At 40.5% G+C, this 19,584-nt stretch overlaps 1 long non-coding RNA gene across 1 annotated transcript in view; it reads left to right on the top strand.

The window, feature by feature from the left end:
• Positions 1-10,032: 10,032 nt before the first annotated feature.
• LOC125485320 overlaps positions 10,033-19,584 on the top strand; it is an 11,319-nt gene continuing 1,767 nt past the window's right edge. Inside the window, exon 1 of the long non-coding RNA XR_007264059.1 lies at positions 10,033-10,245. This is a non-coding gene — a long non-coding RNA (uncharacterized LOC125485320). The remainder of the gene's footprint in view (positions 10,246-19,584) is intronic.

The following is a 19,584-nucleotide window of genomic DNA, read 5'->3' as shown; positions in this document are numbered from 1 at the left end:
GCGGTTGCAGGGAAAAGTGCCGGGTGTGGTAGGGCTGGAGGGGAGTGTGGAGCGGACAAGGGAGTCACGGACAGAGTGGTCCCTCCGGAAAGCAGATAAGGGTGGGGTGGAAAAGATGTCTTTGGTGGTGGGGTCGGATTGCAGATGGCGGAAGTGTCGGAGGATGATGCGTTGGATCCGGAGGTTGGTGGGGTGGTACGTGAGGACGAGGGGGATTCTTTTTTGGTTCTTATTGCGTGGATGGGGTGAGAGGGATGAGTTGCGGGAAATGTGGGAGACACGGTTGAGGGCGTTCTCGACCACTGAGGGGGGGAAAGTTACGGTCCTTGAAAAACGAGGACAACTGAGATGTACGGGAGTGGAATGCCTCATCCTGGGAGCAGATGCGGCGGAGGCGAAGGAATTGGGAATAGGGGATAGCATTTTTGCAGGAAGGTGGGTGGGAGGAGGTGTATTCTAGGTAGCTGTGGGAGTCGGTGGGCTTGAAATGGATATCGGTTTCTAGATGGTTGCCCGAGATGGAGACAGAGAGGTCCAGGAAGGGGAGAGAGGTATTAGAGATGGTCCAGGTAAACTTAAGGTTGGGGTGGAAGGTGTTGGTGAAGTGGATGAACTGTTCGAGCTCCTCATGGGAGCATGAGGCGACGCCGATACAGTCATCAATGTAACGGAGGAAGAGGTGGGGTTTAGGGCCAGTGTAGGTGCGGAAGAGGGATTGTTCCACATAACCTACAAAGAGGCAGGCGTAGCTTGGGCCCATGCGGGTACCTGTAGGCTGACATTTTCTGACTTTATGAATCATGTATACAGACATCCTGGCACCTCTGTATCCTAGCATTCTCTCTCCATTTAAATAATATTCTGCTTTTCTATCCTTCCTGTCAAAGTGAACAACCTCACATTTCCCACATTATACTACAGCTGCTAAATGTTTGCCCACTCATTTAACCCATATAAAATCAATTTGAAGATTCTGCTTCCTCCTCACAACTTGCTTTCCATCATAGATAACAAGGCGTAGAGCTGGATGAACACAGCAGGCCAAACAGCTTCAGAGGAGCAGGAAAGCTGATGTTTCGGGCCTAGCCCCTTCTTCAGAAATGTTTTGTACTGTCAGCAAATGGTGACCACTAAGTAAACTCCCTCATCTAAGTTATTAATATAAATTGTGAATAGTTGAGGTCCCAGCACCAATCCCGGCAGCACTCGACAAGGACAACTTACCACTCAAATATGACCCACTTATCCCAACTCTATTTCTTGTTAGTTAGCCAGTCCTCTATATCCAATTAATACATCATCCCCAAAAACCATAAATTCATAACTTGCAACCCATGAGTGATCTATTCTGGGACTGCAACAGTTTACAATATAGATTACTGACTTGGAGGAAGGAAGTGAATGTAGAATAGCCAAATTTGCAGATAACACAAAAATAGGTGGAAAGGCAGGCTGCGAGAGGGATATAAAAACAGTTTACAGAGAGCACACTTACAGTTCTGAGGAAGGGTCACTTGATCCGAAACGTCAACTCTGATTTCTCTCCACAGAAGCTGCCAGACCTGCTGAGCTTTTCCAGCAATTTCTGATTTACAGCATCTGCAGTCCTTTCAGTTTTTATTTACGGAGAGATATTGCTAGGTCAATTAAGTGAACAAAAAGTTAGCAAATGGAGTATAATGTGGGAAAATGTGAAGCTGTTCATTATGGAAGGGAGAACAAAAGAACAGTATCCTATTTAGATGCAGAATAGCTACAAAATATAGCAACATAAAAAGGAACTTTGGAGTACTTGTGCTTTAAACATAAAGCTTGTGTCAGTGGAGGCTAGATGGGCCCAAGGGCTTGTTCCTGTGCTGTAGTGTTCTTTGTTTCAGTACACCGGTGCAACAAGTAATACTCTAAAAAACTGAATTTGTTAACTGTACTCTTCAGCTGTAATAAACATCCCCTGATTTAAGCCACTTGGTTAATCAAGGAAGAAATACTGAGCAGTCACCTACCAGTTTTCCTGTGGCTGACAGGTAGAAACAGGTTGAAGGGTCTCTCTTCAGCTGTTTGCTATATCCCAACACCGCTGCCATTCTCAACCAGGTCCACTCTCTGTATGCCTGGTCTCCCTCTCTACCACAGATTTATTCTGCCACCACTGCTGTACTTTTGACACTTCTACTCTTCTCTTTACGAAACTGTTGTTCCCACGGTCTCATGTTATTTGAGATGCTGCTGACTCTGCTCTGTCCCACCCTTTATGAAGCTGCTATTCCCGTGCTCTCAGATACTAACACAGGTAAGAAAAGGGACGTGGTTCTGCAATCAGAATTTAGGAACTGCGTTTCTTGCATGGTGTTTTGCTCATGCTGTTTTGGAATGCTTGGGAACCAGGAAAGAATATTGGAAGGCAATTCTAGGAGAAGCAGATAGCAATGAAATAGAGAATACAACATTATAGGGAGGTTCAGAGTAAGGGGGAAAGCAAAAGTTTAAACTAGGGTTATAACGCAAGTATGTGAATGCACAGGGTATAGTTATTAAAAATCAGGGAGTTACAGATAAGTATTATCTTGCAGGATTGTGATGTTCTGGAGATAGTGGAGGCTGTTTAACGGGAGGGCAGATCTGGGTGTTAAATGTTCCTGGTGACAGTGTGACCCAAAATTTGAAAAAAGAACAGGGTCATTTTTTAGTTAAGATTATCACTGCAATACTGAGAAAGTTTCAGGAGGGTTCAAGGACAGCGCTTATTTGGCTACAGCTAAGGAACAAGAAGGGTACAATTACATTACACTCAGCAATATAGCCATCGCATGCTAGTGGAAAGGATACAGAAGAAAAAAAATCCCCAAGGAAACTGCAAAGAGGTGTAAACATCATGGAATAGTTATAGTGGAGAACTTCAACAAACACAGAAAGTTAGCTGGTATGGACCCTGATGAAGGGTCTAGGCCCGAAACGTCAGCCTTCCTGCTCCTCTGATGCTGCTTGGCCTGCTGTGCTCATCCAGGTCTACACCTTTGTTATCTTAAAGAATAAAAATGGTGCCTTTATGACAGATATCAGGTAGTAAATACAGTTGAGAACTAAGGTGAATACAGAAGGGAGGTGAAAAAGCAAATACACACAGCAAAGATGTGCAACTCACATAAAAAGGGAAAACCCAAAGTCTTGGACAAGCGCATCATTTGTAAAAAGATAGTGAATGAAAGAGTAGGGCCAATTAGGGACCAACAAAAGGGATCTATACTTGGGAGGCAACAGGCAAGGCTACGTTGCTGAAAGAATACTTTCATCTGTTTTTACCTCCAAGGTAGATGTTTTATTAATATGCAGTACCCTATTTCTGCATATGGATAAGTAAATGTCCATGCAGTTCACCCGTTTCAACTCAACAAAAGTAGATAACAGCCATTCACTAGTTAGTAATTTTGCAGGGCAATGCCTGATCAGAGTCAATAAAACTGAAAGAACTACAGGTGCTGGAAATCTGAAACAAAAACAGAAATTGCTAGAAAATCTTAGCAGGTCTGGCACCATCAGTGGAGAGAAAGCAGAGTTAATGAAATTCTGGACAAGGGTCATGGGAACCGAAATGTTAATTCAGATTTCTCTCCAGAGATACAGCTACACCGGAGATCTTCCGGCAATTTCAGTTTTTGTTCCTGATCAGAATCAATCTGCTTGGTTTAAAATTTAAGTAAAGTCTGTCATTTAATTGTCAATTAGCATTAATTGGTACATTATCCATGACAACCAATCAGCACTTTCCCCTCATGCAGTATACATGTGGGTTTTCTTGCAAATTACCCCAATGAATCCAAGACCAAAAGCTTTGACAAAATGTGTAATTTTTCAGCAATACTCAAGTTCTATACCATCAAATGCTAAACCACTATTTGTACACCAAATTCAAGTTTTGAGAGCATGCTGAGAATAATTGGGCACAAAAAAAGTAATGACATTAAAAAAACTCTCAACAATTTACATTTACATTTACATCAAAAAAAGTCTCAAAAACATTGCAAGAAAAAAGAAGTAACCAGCCACCAAATCAATACAGAGCAGAGCCAAAAAGGAGGGGCATCGACAAGCTTGGTCAGTGATAGGTTTAATGTGTCATACAGGAAGAGAAGACAAACTGTTTATGGAAACAGATGGTCAAAGGTAAAGATGTTAACTGTCGTGTAAAAATGTCCAAGTGCATATAAAAAGTGTTAGAAGAACAGAGTTTGTATTGTAAGGCTGTATACAATATTTCCTCCAAATTTCTTTTTGAAGCTCAGTGGTTTGCTCAAGCTAAGACTCCTTTAAATTCCTTTGTATCACTACACTGCAACATAAAAGGAGCCAGTTTATGTAAAGCCCAAGTAATAACTTTCAGGTTGTTCAACAGATTAGAGTGAACACAGACCAGGAGGATACAGGGTATGAAGAGATTAGAAAAACGAGAGAGTTATAAAATGGAAATGTTGGTCAGCAGGTAGCTAGTGCTGACCGTTACATGTAGGACAAGTGGACTTATTGACAGTTTATGATATGGGTAGAGTTTTCACTGAGATCAAGTTTATGCAGAGTGGGGTTCAGCAGCCAGGTTTTTAAATATTGCAGTAGCTGAATCGAAGGACAAAGCATGGACAGGGATTTTAGCTACAGCAGGACTAGAGACACAGGATGCTAAAGGAGGTGGAAGAAAACTCAGATGATCCAAGGGTAAGTAAGGTCAGAAGTACAGTTCAGAGTCATAAAAGGACACAAAAGTCATGAATTGTCTGGTTCCATATGAAACAGCAGCCATAAAGATCATAAGTAGTAGGAGACTATTTGGCCTCCCAAGCCATTCAAAAAAATAGTGGTTGATTGTGCCTCAAGGTTCCTTTCTTGTCAATATCCTATAAATTTAAACTTATTAGATCAAAAATATATCCAACTCCACTCTGAATATATTTGATGGTCCAACTCCACTGTTCTCTGAGGGAATGAAAATCCAAAAGATTTCAGAGAAGAAATTCCTTAAATCCTTACATTTGAAAAGTTATGCTCCCTATTTCTATGTTCCCTGCAGAAAACAACCTCTCAACATTTACCCTGTACAAGACCTTTCAGAATCTTAAGTTTTGAAATTATACAAGGGAACATTGATAAGGTCATGTTGAAAAGTGTTCTTGCAAAAAGTAAGAATTGTGGTTTGGAAAGGTAAGAAGAGCTTCAATTTTCCAAATGTTTAAGTAGTAAAGAAATTGCAGCTCATCGCAGACAGAATAATAGACAAGCAGGTTGACAAGACAAAGACAGTGAAGTTATCGAAACAGGTGATGATCTACAGATGGTTTAACATCGGCATACATGTGGCTCCTGACATCAGATCTTCAGCTAGCATACATACAACATGCAGTTGCTGATTAGCAGAGGGCAAAGGACAAATTCTTGGCAAATTCCAGAGGTAACAGTAAGGGAGTCACCATTGGTAGAGATTAGTCAATATAGTGCGGAGCTGGAGGAACACATCAGGTCAGGCAACATGAGAGGAGGAGAGTCAACATTTCCGGCCTAGACCCTTCATCAATCCTGACGAAGAGGATAGGCCCAAAGCGCCGACTCTCCTGCTCCTCTGATGCTGCCTGACCTGTTGTGTTCCTCCAGCTCCACACTGTATTGACTCTGACTCCAGCATCTGCAGTTCTTGCTATCTCACTGGTAGAGATTAGTTGTTTATGAATGGATAGCGAAGTAAAACCAAGTGAAGGCAACTCCAGAGCTGGACAGCAGAGAGAGGAAAAAAAAAAAAATCAATGAAAAGGATATGGTGTTTGTCATTAATGCACACCTATAATTACACAGATGATTCTTTTAAACATGCTATAAAATGTTTTTAAAGATTGTCACAGCAAAAGAAAATCTAGCCATGACAGCTATTCAAAAAAAATTGTGTATGAATGTTTCATATTCTATCCATTTGTCAAAATGAAATACCACACAAAACATTTTAACATAAGAGAATTAAAAATTACAGTTACAATGTGTAATTGCAGCAATAAATGGAGGACTATATAGCACTGCGCATTAACACATTTGCTTTTCACTCAAGGCCAGAATTTGAATCCAAACCAGTTGGTTTGGAACTGCTCACTCTCTCTGTTGGTTGTGCAGATAAAGTGCAAGTTGAGACAAAACATGGAATACTGGAGAAACTCAGGAGATCTGGCAGCATCCCATGGAGACAGAAACAGAATTAACGTTTTGAGTCCGATATGATTTTTCTTCCTCCAGCATTCAGAGTTCAGTGGTTGTTTCAGATTTCCAGTGCCTGCAGTATTTTGCCTTTATTACAGCGCACGCTGGTTTAAGCAGTCTCATCAGACAGCATAATGTTGCGCCCCAGAGTGGACACAATTGGCTGAAGTGGGATTTGCAAAATTACATGGTGGTTCAGTTAGCTAGGTGTTCTGAAGTTCAGGTCAGTATACAGTGTTGGAATAGAATCAAACAACTCTTTTTATACTGGTCACATTTTACAAAGACTTTGTATCAAAATTGAACAAACATCTGGAACAAAAATCCTCTTTGTATCCAGGATGGTCATCTTCCCTATCTCCATTAGAACAAAAAAAAATCAATTTATCATTGTATTTATACAAAATCAGTTCAGTTTGATTCACTTTTTAAAGCAGGTTTTTAAAAATTCTTCAGAGTTATGAATAGGCATTGTATGAACCAGGTTTGTGACAGAGTCACAATTTTTCATTTTGCTTTTTTTAAAATATTTTCTAAAGGTTGCTGTAAAGATTACCTTCCAAAAAGAAAACCACAGTTCACCATCAGGGAAGTAGCTTCTATACATTTTTGCCTTTGCTTCCAATCAAGTTTTGTTCCTTTCGGAGTTGAATTTATCAGATAGAACACAGCTTTTGTAGCATCCCCATATCTTAACTAACTGGTGGTTGTTAGACCTGCCACAAGTTAAACATATTGATTATTTTAATTCTTTCATATCATTGCTGACAGGGTCAGCATTTGTTGCCCACCCAAAATGGACTGCTTTGCTCTGGGTGATAAAGTTTTTGAAATGTTGGAACTGCATTCATCAAGGCAAATGGAGAGTATTCTGTCACACTCCTAACTCGGGCTTTGCTGTAACCATTTTACGATTTCTTGGACTACATGGGAGGCATTCAGCCCACCACGGTCCACACTGTCCTCTGAAGGATCAATTCATCAAGTGTCACGTTGCTGCCTTCCTCACGAAGACGTGCAAATATAAAGTAAATAGTTAAGGTCTTTTCCCCAGGATAGGGGAGTCCAAAACTAGACAGCATAAGTTTAAGGTGAGGGGGGAAAGATTTAAAAAGGGACCCAAGGGGCAACTTTTTCCACACAGAGGACGGTGTATGTATGGAATGAGCTGTCAGATGAGGTGGTACAGGCGGTTACAATGACAATTTTTGAAAGACATTTGGACAGGTTTTTAGATAGGAAAGGTTTAGAGGGATATGGGCCAAATGCAGGCAAATTAGACTATTTCAAAAAACAGAAGTTGTTGGAAAAGTTCAGCAGGTCTGGCAGCATCTGTGGAAAGAAAAAAATCAGTGTTAACCTTTTGGGTCCGAGGAAGGGTCACTGGACCCGAAATGTTAACTCTAATTTTTTTTTTCCTCCACAGATGCTGCCAGACCTGTTGAGCTTTTCCAGCAACTTCTGTTTTTGATCCAATTTACAGCATCCGCAGTTCTTTCGGTTTTTACTGAGACTAGTTCAGTTTTGGATACTTGGTCAACGTGGATGAGTTGGGCCGAAGGGCCTACATTTGTGCTGTATAACTCTATGGCACCATTGCTAAAACCCTGGAAGCAATATTTCAGTAAACATATTCTTAACCTGTCTGGCCATTTTCAATGACTTATGCACATATGCAGCTAGGTTTCTCTGCTCCTGTACTCTCTTTAAAATCGAATAAATTTGCATTTGTATTCTTCCCATCAAATTGACTCATTTCACAAATCTCTGCATTAAAATTCATCTGAATTTGGTCGACCCATTCCACCAACCTGTGTACATCCTTTTGATATTCTACTCAATCCTCCTTGCAATTCATAATATTTTCAAGCTTTATACCATCCACAAAATTTGAAATTGCATCCTATACATTAAGGTCTTGGTTGTCAATATCAGAAAGAGCACAGATCAGAATACCAATCTCCAGGATAAACCTTACTCCAGTCCAAAAAAAATTAAACTGCTATTCTGTTTCCTATCATGCAGCCAATTTTGTATCATGTTGTTACTGTTCCATTTATTCCATTAGAATTTTGTTCACAAGTTTGTTGTGCAGCACTTTACCAAATGCCTATTAGAAGTCCACATATACTACATCAATAGCATTTCCCTTAACAATTGTCATTGTCTCATCAAATACTTCAGCAAGTTAGTTAAACATAATTTGCGTTCAACAATTCCATGCTGACTTCCTTCATCAGCTCATATTTGTCAGTGACTATTAATTTTGTTCCAAATTATCATATTTAAAATCTGGCCCACCAAAGGTTGAGCATAGAAGTGTCTGGATATCATGAATTGGACTTAATCAGCCATCTCAGAACTCAGATTGGAGTGGAAGGAAGTCATCCTCAATCCGGAGGTAGTGCCCATGAAGCAGCTAGAGCTGTTAAGTTTCAGATCAATTGTAATCCCCAGGATGTTGATGACGGGGATTTGCAGAAGGTAATGCTGGATCTATACAGAAAAGATTCTCTCTTGTTGAAGAAGATAAGACAGTTGATCAACAGTGACAGACATTTAAGGAGACTCAATTCTCCCAACTAAAATACAATCTTTCTTTCACTCTGAAATGCAAAAGGGGTAAAAGCATCCACGGCTAAGCAAGGAAGAGAAAGATACCATAAAGGGCAAAAACTAAGGCGCACCATATTGCAAAAGGTCAGTGGCAGGCTGGAGGATTGGGAAACTGATAAAGACCAACGCAGGGGTACCAATGTCATAAAAAGGAAGAGCAAAGGTTAATTATGAAATAAAACTAGTGCAAAATATAAAAATGAATAGCAAAAGCTTCTTTAAGTATATAAGGAAAAGTGCAGCTAAGGTGAAGGTTGATCCCTTTTAAAAGGCAAGACTGGGGTTAATAATGCAAAACAAAGAAATGGAAGAGAGACACCAAATTAATATTTTGCTCAGTTTTCATAGTGAAGGAGACTAAAACCATCCCAATAGTATGTAGGAAAAGGAAGTGATTCAACCCAATTTATTCTGGTGAAAGTCCTAGTCGTTGGTAGAAGAGTGACTCTAGCAATAACAAACTTTAACAAGCAACTATTTAGTGCTAAATCTATACAGTTAAAAAAAAAATGATAGTTCTGAAGGATCTTATTCTAAATGTCAAATTATTTTGCTTTTTCCAAAATAGATTACATAAATTTTCAGTCTTTATTCTGATTTCCAACATTTTTTCCTTTTTCTTCTCAAGTATTACAACATTCTATCAATTGATCACTTCAAATCAAGCCTTTTTTAGTCACCTGACTGCACTCTATTGTGTGAGAACTTGTATATTTAGATTCAGAGACCTGCTAAGAAGTTTCAAATTGGATTTTACCATTATTGAAATAAAGGTTCTGAAAGAGCTAACATTGACCTGTATTGACCTCCACCCCTCTGATGTCACACAATCCCTGGATAGAGAAATGGGTGGTCTTGCAAAAGGTTCTAATTGAGACAAATGTGATACACTTGGCTCCTGATAGTTCTCATTATATCTAACTAATTATTTATTGAACCAATTGCTATCATGCAATACAGTACACCTTGTTCTGCAAGACAGGTTGTTATTCTTGTTAAGGATCTGGAGTGTCCTCTAACACTGTTAATTAGACAGACCCATAGTGATAGAACAGAAAAGAGGATTGGTCAGTTAGCTCAAATGGTTGGATGACTGGTTACAATGCAATTCAATAGCATAGGTTCAATTCCTGTATTGGTTAAAGTCACCATGAAGGTCCCACCTTCTCAACCTCGCTACTCACCTGAGGTGTGGTAACCTTCAGATTAACCTCACCACCTGTTGTGTCTCTCTCTCTAATATGAAAGACAGCAGCTCTATAGTCCTCTACTATGACTTTACATTCTTTTAAAAGAATAGAAAGGAGAATTTCAGATTGGAAACTACCTAAACAACACAACAAAAGTGGTTGGAACCAGAAGATACAACATACTGGCAGCCAAGATATCTGAAATAACAATGTGAGTAGCTGTGTGGATTTGAATTCAAATTAGCCTTCAGAAAAGAAACTACAGACAAATTAATATACAATTAAGGAAAGTTACTACTTTTAAAAAAAAAAGACAACAGTCAAACTGCAACATCTGACAGATGGGAGCAACAGTGGGGCAAAAAACAACACTTCAGAAGATGACCTTCATCTTGTTGCTAGTAGCAGATGCAGGAAAAATAATGCAGGGCAAAGAATAGATTGAAAGCTAGCCATAGTGGGAACAGGAAGAGTCTTTGGATGGAGCCATTAAAGGCTCCAGAAATAAAGTCAAAGACCTGACAGAATTAGAGAAAAATTTACAAAAAGTTTGTAAATGTCAGAAGGGAAAGATAGATAATGAAAAAGAGTCATCTGCTTCTGTGTGGTTTTTTTCCTTGGAGCCTTTTATGGTGAGTTAGTTGGTGAAATGGGTGTGGCAGCCAGAGTGGGCTGTACATGAAATGGTGGCTACTCCTGGTGGTCGGAGGTGGCAGCAGATGTGGCTCCTCACAGTGACTGGAGGCAGTGGGGACATTCTCCCAGCGTTCAGGGCTGATGGTGGCAAAGCTCCTCCAGTGTTGGAACCCACAGTGGCAGACTTTTCAAGATGGCAGTGACGGCAAGGTGACGGCAAGGTGACATCTCAGAGGGTAGTTGGTGTGGGACTTTTGGCAGGATGGCAGTGATCTGGTCTGGCAGTGGAGTCAGGCACTCCTGACTGCAGTTGGCCCAGGGTGGGGAGTCCTGGCATTGGCAAGGCAGCAATGCAGTGGCATCAGTATAGTATGCCCAGAGCTGAGACTCCTGGTTGTGGGTTCAGCATGGGACCTGGCATTGGTGTCAGTGGTGGTCCCAGCAGTGGAGAGAGTGTGTCTAAAGAGTGGAGTCTCCCAGGTTGCTGGGTCTGGTGCAGGTGATGGAGGGGGGGGTGGTGGCACAGGCATCACTGGTGAGCCAGTTCAGGACACACACTTTCTTTCAGTTATAGCTTTCATCCTTATTCTTAAACTAATCAAAATGTCTCTATCTCTGGATTGTGGCAAACGTTGAAGCTTTTCACTGTATTTTATTGTATTATTCACTGGAAAATGCAAGTGACAATAAATAAGTCAATTATTCTTTAAAATGACCATCACCACCATTGTGAATAGGCCTGATGAAGCACACTGCAAGGGGAACAGTAAGGACCAGAAAATTACTTTTTCTAGAGGTTGCAGCAGCGAAAGGCCTCAAACTGCAAGGTGATTAGAAAAAAGGGACAACGTATAACATTTGAAGTAAATACCTAACCAACAAAGAAAACTTGAACAATTTTAAGATTTTTAGAAGGTCAGAACACTGAGGATTTAAGTTGTAATTTTGATTAAAATTTATTAAGGCAGTAGCCAAAGGAACTGTATTTTTAAAAATAAAAATGTAAGAGGATTTAGGCGACGTAATGGCTCAGTGGTTAGTACTGCTGCCTCTCAGCGCTAGGGGCCCATTTTTGATTCCCGCCTTTTATCTGTGCAGCGTTTACACGTTCTTCCAGTGTTTCCGTGGGTTTCCTCCAGTTGCTCTGGTTTCCTCCCACGGTCCAAAGATGTAGGGATTAGGTGGACTGACTTTGGTAAAATTGACCCATAGTGTTCACGGATGTGTAGACTAAATAGGATAACCGCAGTAAGTGTGGTGTTATTGGGATAGGGTGGGATGCTGTTCAGAAGGTAGGTGCAGACTGGATGGGCCAAATGGCCTCCTTCCACACGGATTTACTTAACTAACTTTGTATATTAGATTGTGAAAGGCAGGAAAGCATCCACTTTTTATTCAGGATAAAGTGGGAAAATACCATCTTGACTGTAGCAGGCAGGTAAAACCTGAAAAAGTTGAGAAGTTACAATTTTGATGATTTAAAACAGGAAAATTCAAAGCTGAACAGGTATTTAACAGGCTTTCTTGGAAGAATTTAAAACAGCATAATTTTAAGAGTTTGAAAGACCTCACAGAATTTAAACAGCATTGATTGAATGAAAACTTAAAGACAGCAGATTACAAACAGCATTGAGATAATACAGATTTAAAACATCTTTAGTGTAATAAGAATAAATAACCACATTTTTTAAAAAAGGAAATGTGAAGTGAGTCAGTTTCAGTGCTGTGGATCAGCAAACAATCGGATATAAACTATGCCCAGCCATGACAAAAGGATTCCACATCAGTAAAACTACTGATCCCTAGCGGAAGGTAAGCAGATGTAGAACAGTCATAGAACTGCAAAAAGGAGGAAGCTACATATACAAAGAACTCCGTATGGTTGAGCAACCAAGGCATTTATACGGGAAATCTGTGATCACAAAGATTCCAGTTTCACAGAACTGGTGTCAATGGATATCCTGTTGATTTTTAAGCTTGACAGAAGTGTGTCACTGATACAGATACAATGGCTGAAGAACCAGAAGTTACAGCCCACTGAGATTAGACTGCACGTGGAATAACTGTCAAGAGTTTAGATAGACTAGAAGTTACATAGTTCGCAATGTATACCTTGAGTTGCAATCATCACCTCAGTTTTGAGCCTGAGACCATAAGATACAAGAGCAGAATTAAGCCCTTTAACCCATCACGTCTGCTTTGCCATTTGATCACGGCCGATTATATTTCTGAACCCATTCTCCTGCCTTCTCCCCATAACTTTTGATCCCCTTACTAAGAACCTATCCATGTCTTTAAATAAACTCAATCTCTTGGCCTCCATAAAGTCACTACCCGCTAGCTGAAAGTGCTCCAGTTTCCTCCCACAGTCCAAAGATGTGCAGGCTAGGTTGATTGGCCATGCTAAATTGCCCATAGTGTTCAGGGATGTGTAGATTAGGTGGATTATCTGGGGATGGGGTCTGCGTGGGATGCTCCGAGGTTCGGTGTGGACTTGTTGGGCCAAAGGGCCTGTTTCTACACTGTAGGGGTTCTATGATGATGGTGATGACACCGAAAGTGGCAGTGTAGTGGACAGTGAAGAATGTTATCTAAGATTACAAAGAGATCTTGATCAGATGGGCCAAGGAGTGGCAGATGGCGTTTAATTTTAGATAAATGTGAGGTGTTGTATTTTGGTAAGGCAAACCAGGGCAGGACTTCTACACTTAATGATAGGACTCTGGAAAGTGTCGCACAGGCACAGTGCCTTGAAAGTGGTGTTGCAGGTAGACAAGGTGGTAAAGGCAGTGTTTGGCACATCTGCCTTCATTGATCACTGAAACACCATTTTTAACGGGGCTTGACAGGGTAAATGCTGAGAGGATGTTTCCCCTCATGGGAGAGTCTAGCACCAAAGTTCATTCCCTCAGAATAAAAGTGGCACTAACTTTCGTATTGTAATGACAAGTAATTTCTTGAGGGTTGGAAGTCTTTGGAACTCTGTCACAGAGAGCTGTTGGGGCAGCTTGCTTAAGGCAAAGATGGATTCTTGATCAGTAGCAGAATCAAAAGGTCATGGGGAAAGGGCAGGAAAGTTGACATTAGTTATGTCCGATCAACCATGACCCCCTATTGAATGGCAGAGCTGCTTCAAGGAGCCGAAGGGCCTACTCTCATTCTTATTTCTTAGCCTGGTTTCATTTGCATGATAGGACTTAAATATTAGTTACAAAATTTAAAAATTCACTGACTAGAACGTGATCGCATTACATTAGAATTCCATACTAAATTTCAAAGTGACAAACTCTAGTTCCAACCAATTTCAGTTACACAAGTATGAAGAATTATACAAGTACCAAAGTTGATTTGGTTTGGCAGGAAAGAAAGAAACAATTCAAAATGTTCAATTTTTAAAAAAAACAAAGATGATCCAACCTATGTGAACCAGTGTCCCACAATTATTATGTTGCCTTTATTACATACTCCAATTATCTGTGTTTTCCTAAGGAAATGAGGGTGGCATTAGATCGAGCACTACGTAATGTTGTGAAAAATGACAGCCTGAGGATTGATCGTACTTTAAAAACCAACGAAGCTGAGCCAAAAAGTTGTCTTGTTTTGCAGTTGGGTTGTGTGGAATCTTAGAGTGGAGGACAGAGAATAAGTGTTGCGAAAGTCAACATTGACCCTTTAAAAGACGAACACAGAAATCACCTTGCAAGATGAGGATATGGCAAAGAACAAAACAATGTTTTTGTGTCTATCTTCACAGCAAAGTGATACAAAATAAGTACTGGAAATAAAAAGGAGTTAATAAGTATATGGGAGTTAGTTAGATATTTAATATCAACATGTGAAAAGTATTGAAGCAGCTTACATGGCTAAAAGCGAATGAATTCCCAGGATGGGATGGTTCATTTCCCATGGTTCTAAAAGGAAGTAGCTACAGTGATAGTTGATGCATTGTTCATGATTTTTCTAAAACTTCCTAGAACAGCTCAAGTGTTAATGGATTAACTATTAGCAAAATGAAATTCTATTATTCAAGAAGGGAGGGGAAAAGGGGAACTACGGGTCAGTTAACCTAACATTGATTCTGCAATTTTCTGAGAACCAATTATAAAGAAATCAGAAAATTGCAGTATGAGCAAAGGTGTTCTGAGCATGTAACTAGCACAGTAGTTAAAATAGAACCAATAGTTGTAATATATTTGGATTTCCAGAAGATATTTCATAAAGGGCCAAACAAAAGGCTAATACACAATGGTCTATGGAGTTGTGGGGAATAATATATAAGCATGGATGAAGAAATAGTTTCGTAGCAGGAAGCAAAATGAGCAAGGATTATAAGCAGGGTATTCTCAAGTTGGTAGGCAGTGACTAGTGGAACCCCACCAAATAACTGCAGGGGTTCCAGCTACTTATAATCTTTATCACTCACTTTGCCCAAATATTAATGGTACAAGGTCAATCAGTCTATCAAGTCTATGCTGGCTCTCCATGGAATGATCTAATCAGTCCCATTCCCTGCTCTATATCCATACCCTTGCAAGTTTTTCTCTCATGCCTAATCAATTTCCTTTTGAAATTATTAAGACAATGAATTCAATGCCAATACTACCCAGCCCCCTCACAGTGCATCTCTTGCCCAAAATCTAAAATTTTTACCCCCTGGTTGATGTAGAATAGCTGATGGGAAGAGCTATTTAGTAGGAGTAGGTGTAGGCCACTCAGCCCCTCAACCCCACTCCAATCAATAGATCATAGCTGATCTGATTGTGATCTCAACTCCACTTTAGCAATGTCCCATATTCCTCATTTAAAAAAAAAAAATTCTGCTTTCTGTGGAAGATATATACAAAGACAAACAACCCTCAGAAGGAACTTGTCCTCATCTCTCTTTCAACAGTAGACATTTACCCTGAAACTCTGTGCTTCTAGTTATAAGTTCCCCAAAAAGAGACACATCATATTAGCATCACCACTCCTATCTTCTTTTCAATATTACTTCTTCCAAACTACAATCTACTCAACCTTTTCTCAAGGTAGTCCCTTCAATTGCAGAATTAACCTAGTGAACCATCTGTGAATTGACTCCAACTCAAGAATAATCACCTTTAAATAAGGATTCCAAAACTGTACATATTTTGCATGCATGAATGATAAATTAGGAATGTAAGTTCTTTGGCCTTTTTGCAATTGGACTGGACTACAGGGGGTCCCCAATTTACAAACACTCATGCTTAGGAACACCCTCTCTTACACAGACTGCAGTTTCAAAAAGCCAACGTACAAATGGCTCCTTTATATTGTCCTGCATTGTGTTCTGACTTGTAAACTGATTCCAGAACAGAACTTATTCCTATACAGAGAGTTTGTGAACAAGGAAGGGTTGGCACATTTGTATAGAACTGTGGCTGAGACCACATTTGTTGCATTGTGTGAAATTCGTTTCTCCATATTTAAAAGAAGGATACATCTGCATCAGAGACAGTACAAGAAAGAGTTACTAGTTATTTTCCTGATAATAAGAGGGGTATACTTTTGATGAGAGATTTAGCAAACGTCTTTTTCCTATTCAGTTGTGGGACGTGGGTGTCGCTGGCTGGGCCAGCATTTATTGCCTGTCCCTAGTTGCCCTTGATAAGGTGGCGGTGAGCTGCCTTCTTGAACTGCTGCAGTCCTGCTGTAGGTTGACCCACAATGCTCTTAGGGAGGGAATTCCAAGATTTTGACCCAGTGATAGCGAAGGAACAGCAATATATTTCCAAGTCAGGACGGTGAATGGCTCGGAAGGGAATTTGGACATGGTGTTCCCATATCTGCTGCCCTTCTAGATGGAAGTGGTCGTGGGTTTGGAAGGTGCTGTCTGAGGATCTTTGGTGAATTTCTGCAGTGCATCTTGTACACAGTACACACTGCTGCTACTGAGCATTGGTGGTGGAGCAAGTGAATGTAGTGCCAATCAAGAAGGCTGTTTTGTCCTGGATGGTGTCAAGCTTCTTGAGTGTTGTTCATGCTGCACTCATCCAGGCAAGTGGGGAGTATTCCATCACACTCCTGACTTGTGCCTTGTAGATGGCAGACAGGCTTTGAGGAGTCAAGAGGTGACTTACTCGCTGCAGTATTCCTAGCTTCTGGCCTGCTCTTGTAGCCACTGTTTGTGGTGAGTCCAGTTGAGTCTCTGATCAATGATAACTTCCAGGATGCTGATAGTGGGGGATTCAGTGATGGTAACACCATTGAATATCCAGGGACAGTGGTTATTGTCTTTTATTGGCGATGGTCATAGCCTGGCATTTGTGCAGCACAAAAGTCACTTGCCAGCCCAAGCCTGGATATTGTCCGCATCTTGTTGCATTTGTCCATGGACTGCTTCAGTATCTGAGGAGTCACGATTGGTGATGAACATTGTGCAATCATTGGCGAACACCCCCACCTCTGACCTTATGATAGAGAGAAGGTCATTGAAGCAGCTGAAAATGGAACTAGTCTCCTTCACTGTAGCATCGGGAATACATATCAAAGACCATGAGGAACTAGGCTATGGAACTGTTTGAAAATTTCTGGATTGAAAAAGGGTTTAAACTGAAGCTCTGAAGGGGGACTTGCATTTCTTTTGGAAATAAAGTCAAATGTATAAATGTGAGATGTGACTCACCTGCTATTTACTGAAAAGGCAAGTCACTTTGGAAAGTAAATGAGCAAACCTGGAGAGGCAAGAGATGAACTTTGTGGTTTTAACTGCTGGATAAACTTGGTTCGGAAGAGATGGAGGCCCACGTGCTGGAAGTTGCCTAGTAGCACTCTTCTAGAATTGGTTTCTGTTTGTCCAGGACATCTGGGTGTGCCAGTAGAAGAAAAAGATCTCCAAAGCTTGCAGTAAACAAGACTTTCTCACTTACCAATGTAAGAAGAGAACCCCCTAAGCTGAGCCAGCTGGCTTCTCCTTCAATGAAGTATTTTGGGTACCTGAGAAAAGTTGCAAGTATCATTATCTTTAACTACTTCTATTCTACGAAACTACTTCTAAAGCTGAACTGCAGCTTCTAGTCAAAGACCCAAGTCAGGATGACTTTCCTAACTTGAAGTCTGGGCTGAAGATCTTTAATCGCTGTGGTTAACATTTTGATCTCATCAAAAGGAAACTTTGGGAACTGATAAAGGTTCCCATTTTATCCTTTTGAGGTCAGACCCTTGGCCCACAGACTTTTTTTTTTACCCCTATTCGTTGCTTGCTTGCTTTTTTTTTGAAAAAGAAAGCCATATGTCTGCAGAGCTGCATTGAATGTCTTGTTCGTTTGTGTGAATGTGTTCAGGATTAAGAGGATACATCTTAGTTGTTAACCACCTTTGCCACTTGATTTAAAAAATTATTTTTTTGTGAAGAGGTGTCTGAGTTTATGAAATAAATCTGATGAAAGTCTCTCATTCTGGATAGCGGGGAGGTGATGGCCTAGTGGTATTATCGCTGGACTGTTAATCCAGAGACCCAGATAACTTACCCAGGTTCAAATCCTGCCGTGGGCAGATGGTGGAATTTGAATTCAATTAAAAGTCTGGAACTAAGAATCTAATGATGACTGTGAATCCACTGTCAATTGCTGGAAAAACCCATCTGGTTCACTAATATCCTTTTTAGGGAAGGAAACTGCCATCCTTACCTGGTCTGGCCTCCATGTGACTCGAGACCCACAGCAATGTGGTTGACTCTGGGCAATTAGGGATGGGCAATAAATGCTGCCTAGCCAGCGATTCCCTCATCCTGTGAATGAATTAAGAAAAAAGTAGCAAAGGGAAACAATTTAGCCATTTTTGGGGGATAAATGAAAACATTTACATTAATGGTACTGCTCAAGGAGTAAATCAGGTTCGATTACCTGTGCATGCCCCCCAGAGTTGAAACTCTGCACCACTGGGGAAAAATAAGTGATCTCATTGAAACATACAAGTCTCTGAATGGACAAAACAAAACTGAAAGAACTGTGGATGCTGGAAATCGGAAACAAAAACTGAAATTGCTGGAAAATCTCAGCAGGTCTGGCAGCATCTGTGGAAAGAAATTAGAATTTATGTTTCAGGTCCAATGACCCTTCTACAGAACCCTGAGATTCTGAAAGGGTTTGACATGTATACACGTAGTGGTTTTCCCCTAGTGAAGGAAACTGAGCGGGGTCTTGGATTAACAAGCCAAATCATTTAGGACTGAGAAAAGATTTCCCTGACTCGGACTGTTAACCTTTTCTAATTCTCCACCATTGGAGGGCTATGGATAGTAAATATATAATGGAGGCTGTGATAGGTTTTTGATCTCCCAGGGAATCAAGGGTTCAAGAGTGCTGATTGAGAAAGTGGAATAGAGGCTAAAAAACGACTAGCCGAGCAGGATCAAGGTGAATGTCTTTGTGCTCCCATTTCTTATGTTCTCAATTTAAATCGAGAACTCAGTTCTCCAAAAAGCTATGACCATAAACTGACATTAATTGTCAGAGGTCAATGGATTTCAGCTGTGTAAGTGAACACGAAACAAGGACAGGTAAACAGTTGAGGTAAAAATCATAAAATCTAACTATGGCAGAATAAACTGGACAGACATTCTCTGAAGACTTTTCATGAGAAAGTAAGAGAAGTCTTTTTCACTTATTTAACAGGTGAATGTGTTTTGCTAGTTAATAAACAATTTCACAGCAGTAGTGCTGAAGTATTCTTTCCAGTCTCTCTCCCCTCAGGCTAGGGCAGAATCTTCATATCGCTGCTTCTTTCAGAAGATTCAGATTGTTGCAGTAAAGATCTACTTAGATCACACTAGTTTATTTCAAAACGCTCCCAACCCAGACTCTTGTTAGAGATAACAAGGTGTAGAGCTGGATGAACACAGCAGGCCAAGCGGCATCAGAGGAGCAGGAAGGCTGACGTTTCGGGCCTAGACCCT

This window comes from Rhincodon typus, chromosome 2 (assembly GCF_021869965.1).
Source record: "Rhincodon typus isolate 14 chromosome 2, sRhiTyp1.1, whole genome shotgun sequence".
NCBI lineage: Eukaryota > Metazoa > Chordata > Chondrichthyes > Orectolobiformes > Rhincodontidae > Rhincodon > Rhincodon typus.
This window is presented reverse-complemented; position numbering and strand designations above follow the sequence as displayed.